Source organism: Micromesistius poutassou (assembly GCF_964030765.1).
Source record: "Micromesistius poutassou genome assembly, contig: SCAFFOLD_5630, whole genome shotgun sequence".
In the NCBI taxonomy this organism is placed as follows: domain Eukaryota; kingdom Metazoa; phylum Chordata; class Actinopteri; order Gadiformes; family Gadidae; genus Micromesistius; species Micromesistius poutassou.
The window spans coordinates 7,501-12,500 of record NW_028179146.1 but is presented as its reverse complement, the minus strand read 5'-3'; positions in this window follow the sequence as shown (position 1 = coordinate 12,500).

The following is a 5,000-nucleotide window of genomic DNA, read 5'->3' as shown; positions in this document are numbered from 1 at the left end:
GTGTTCCCCCTCCTCTGGAGGGTCCACAGGACCTCCAGGCTTGGGGTCACTCACTACACTATTCAGTCCGACATGGTGAGCCTTTTCGGACTCTCACGCGACGTGTTCCCCCTCCTCTGGAGGGTCCACAGGACCTCCAGGCTTGGGGTCACTCACTACACTATTCAGTCCGACATGGTGAGCCTTTTCGGACTCACACACGACGTGTTCCCCCTCCTGTGGAGGGTCCTAAACACCTCCAGGCTTGGGGTCACTCACTACACTATTCAGTCCGACATGGTGAGCCGTGTCGGACTCACACGCGACGTGTTCCCCCTCCTCTGGAGGGTCCTAAAGACCTCCAGGCTTGGGGTCACTCACTACACTATTCAGTCCGACATGGTGAGCCGTTTCGGACTCACACGCGACGTGTTCCCCCTCCTCTGGAGGGTCCTAAAGACCTCCAGGCTTGGGGTCACTCACTACACTATTCAGTCCGACATGGTGAGCCGTTTCGGACTCACACGCGACGTGTTCCCCCTCCTCTGGAGGGTCCTAAAGACCTCCAGGCTTGGGGTCACTCACTACACTATTCAGTCCGACATGGTGAGCCGTTTCGGACTCACACGCGACGTGTTCCCCCTCCTCTGGAGGGTCCTAAAGACCTCCAGGCTTGGGGTCACTCACTACACTATTCAGTCCGACATGGTGAGCCGTTTCGGACTCACACGCGACGTGTTCCCCCTCCTCTGGAGGGTCCTAAAGACCTCCAGGCTTGGGGTCACTCACTACACTATTCAGTCCGACATGGTGAGCCGTGTCGGACTCACACGCGACGTGTTCCCCCTCCTCTGGAGGGTCCTAAAGACCTCCAGGCTTGGGGTCACTCACTACACTATTCAGTCCGACATGGTGAGCCGTTTCGGACTCACACGCGACGTGTTCCCCCTCCTCTGGAGGGTCCTAAAGACCTCCAGGCTTGGGGTCACTCACTACACTATTCAGTCCGACATGGTGAGCCGTTTCGGACTCACACGCGACGTGTTCCCCCTCCTCTGGAGGGTCCTAAAGACCTCCAGGCTTGGGGTCACTCACTACACTATTCAGTCCGACATGGTGAGCCGTTTCGGACTCACACGCGACGTGTTCCCCCTCCTCTGGAGGGTCCTAAAGACCTCCAGGCTTGGGGTCACTCACTACACTATTCAGTCCGACATGGTGAGCCGTGTCGGACTCACACGCGACGTGTTCCCCCTCCTCTGGAGGGTCCTAAAGACCTCCAGGCTTGGGGTCACTCACTACACTATTCAGTCCGACATGGTGAGCCGTTTCGGACTCACACGCGACGTGTTCCCCCTCCTCTGGAGGGTCCTAAAGACCTCCAGGCTTGGGGTCACTCACTACACTATTCAGTCCGACATGGTGAGCCGTGTCGGACTCACACGCGACGTGTTCCCCCTCCTCTGGAGGGTCCTAAAGACCTCCAGGCTTGGGGTCACTCACTACACTATTCAGTCCGACATGGTGAGCCGTTTCGGACTCACACGCGACGTGTTCCCCCTCCTCTGGAGGGTCCTAAAGACCTCCAGGCTTGGGGTCACTCACTACACTATTCAGTCCGACATGGTGAGCCGTGTCGGACTCACACGCGACGTGTTCCCCCTCCTCTGGAGGGTCCTAAAGACCTCCAGGCTTGGGGTCACTCACTACACTATTCAGTCCGACATGGTGAGCCGTTTCGGACTCACACGCGACGTGGTCCCCCTCCTCTGGAGGGTCCTAAAGACCTCCAGGCTTGGGGTCACTCACTACACTATTCAGTCCGACATGGTGAGCCGTGTCGGACTCACACGCGACGTGTTCCCCCTCCTCTGGAGGGTCCTAAAGACCTCCAGGCTTGGGGTCACTCACTACACTATTCAGTCCGACATGGTGAGCCGTTTCGGACTCACACGCGACGTGTTCCCCCTCCTCTGGAGGGTCCTAAAGACCTCCAGGCTTGGGGTCACTCACTACACTATTCAGTCCGACATGGTGAGCCGTGTCGGACTCACACGCGACGTGTTCCCCCTCCTCTGGAGGGTCCTAAAGACCTCCAGGCTTGGGGTCACTCACTACACTATTCAGTCCGACATGGTGAGCCGTTTCGGACTCACACGCGACGTGGTCCCCCTCCTCTGGAGGGTCCTAAAGACCTCCAGGCTTGGGGTCACTCACTACACTATTCAGTCCGACATGGTGAGCCGTGTCGGACTCACACGCGACGTGTTCCCCCTCCTCTGGAGGGTCCTAAAGACCTCCAGGCTTGGGGTCACTCACTACACTATTCAGTCCGACATGGTGAGCCGTTTCGGACTCACACGCGACGTGGTCCCCCTCCTCTGGAGGGTCCTAAAGACCTCCAGGCTTGGGGTCACTCACTACACTATTCAGTCCGACATGGTGAGCCGTTTCGGACTCACACGCGACGTGTTCCCCCTCCTCTGGAGGGTCCTAAAGACCTCCAGACTCTGGGCTACTCGCTGCACTATTCAGTCCGACATGGTGAGCCGTTTCGGCCTCACACGCGACGTGTTCCCCCTCCTCTGGAGGGTCCTAAAGACCTCCATACTCTGGGCTACTCGCTGCACTATTCAGTCCGACATGGTGAGCCGTTTCGGCCTCACACGCGACGTGTTCCCCCTCCTCTGGAGGGTCCTAAAGACCTCCAGACTCGGGGCTACTCACTACACTATTCAGTCCGACATGGTGAGCCGTTTCGGCCTCACACGCGACGTGTTCCCCCTCCTCTGGAGCCTCCAGAAGACCTCCAGGCCGTTCTCTGCCTTCTTCCCCTGGAGCCCCCCTTACACACGGGATGGGCTATGTCCTTCCAACACAGGGGTCAAACGTGTAGTAGGCGAAGCCCAGAGTTTTACAGGCTGCAGACTGCTATTTTTCTTGTTTTCGGTACCCCTGGTATAAAAACCCGAAAATCCCAACCCATGGTAGACTAAAACCAACCCATGGTATACTAAAACCAACCCATGGTATACTAAAAGCTGCCCCTGGTAGACTACGGAGAAAAGACTCTGTCTGATTTTTGATTCTCTCTTTTTCTCAAAATCAGACAGAGTCCCAGAGTTAGTGCACCATGGGTTGCGTTTTAGGAGATTTACAGAAAAGACTCTGTTAAATTTCCAAAACACGTCCCATGGTAGTTTAAATGGACTTTGTGGTTTCTTTAGTTCATCCAGGCTCAGGGGGACTTGATGTTCTTGCCAGTCCGGGATGGTGGACTCTCTGGGCCTGCCACAGGACGTGGTCCTGGTCCCCTGGAGGGTCCACAAGACTTGAAGTGGTTTTTGCCTCTTTTTTCTTTCTTTTTTTCCTCAGACACACACGGACCAGGCCTCCCCCTACAACGTCCCACACCCCCAGTCCCGACCTCCATGCCTCCAGAAGACCCCCCAGCAACACCCCCACATGAGGGACCCCAGGTCCAGGCCCCGGGGGACCGGGACCGGGACCCGTACTGGGCCAGCACCCAGACCCAGACACACACGGACCAGGCCTCCCCCTACAACGTCCCACACCCCCAGAGCCGGCCTCCATGCCTCCAGCAGACCCCCCAGCAACACCCCCACATGAGGGGCCCCAGGTCCAGGCCCCGGGGGACCGGGACCGGGACCCGTACTGGGCCAGCACCCAGACCCAGACACACACGGACCAGGCCTCCCCCTACAACGTCCCACACCCCCAGTCCCGACCTCCATGCCTCCAGCAGACCCCCCAGCAACACCCCCACATGAGGGGCCCCAGGTCCAGGCCCCGGGGGACCGGGACCGGGACCCGTACTGGGCCAGCACCCAGACCCAGACACACACGGACCAGGCCTCCCCCTACAACGTCCCACACCCCCAGTCCCGACCTCCATGCCTCCAGCAGACCCCCCAGCAACACCCCCACATGAGGGACCCCAGGTCCAGGCCCCGGGGGACCGGGACCGGGACCCGTACTGGGCCAGCACCCAGACCCAGACACACACGGACCAGGCCTCCCCCTACAACGTCCCACACCCCCAGTCCCGACCTCCATGCCTCCAGCAGACCCCCCAGCAACACCCCCACATGAGGGGCCCCAGGTCCAGGCCCCGGGGGACCGGGACCGGGACCCGTACTGGGCCAGCACCCAGACCCAGACACACACGGACCAGGCCTCCCCCTACAACGTCCCACACCCCCAGAGCCGGCCTCCATGCCTCCAGCAGACCCCCCAGCAACACCCCCACATGAGGGGCCCCAGGTCCAGGCCCCGGGGGACCGGGACCGGGACCCGTACTGGGCCAGCACCCAGACCCAGACACACACGGACCAGGCCTCCCCCTACAACGTCCCACACCCCCAGTCCCGACCTCCATGCCTCCAGAAGACCCCCCAGCAACACCCCCACATGAGGGACCCCAGGTCCAGGCCCCGGGGGACCGGGACCGGGACCCGTACTGGGCCAGCACCCAGACCCAGACACACACGGACCAGGCCTCCCCCTACAACGTCCCACACCCCCAGTCCCGGCCTCCATGCCTCCAGCAGACCCCCCAGCAACACCCCCACATGAGGGACCCCAGGTCCAGGCCCCGGGGGACCGGGACCGGGACCCGTACTGGGCCAGCACCCAGACCCAGACACACACGGACCAGGCCTCCCCCTACAACGTCCCACACCCCCAGTCCCGGCCTCCATGCCTCCAGCAGACCCCCCAGCAACACCCCCACATGAGGGACCCCAGGTCCAGGCCCCGGGGGACCGGGACCGGGACCCGTACTGGGCCAGCACCCAGACCCAGACACACACGGACCAGGCCTCCCCCTACAACGTCCCACACCCCCAGTCCCGACCTCCATGCCTCCAGCAGACACCCAGGCAACACCCCCACATGAGGGGCCCCAGGTCCAGGCCCCGGGGGACCGGGACCGGGACCCGTACTGGGCCAGCACCCAGACCCAGACACACACGGACCAGGCCTCCCCCTACAACGTCCCA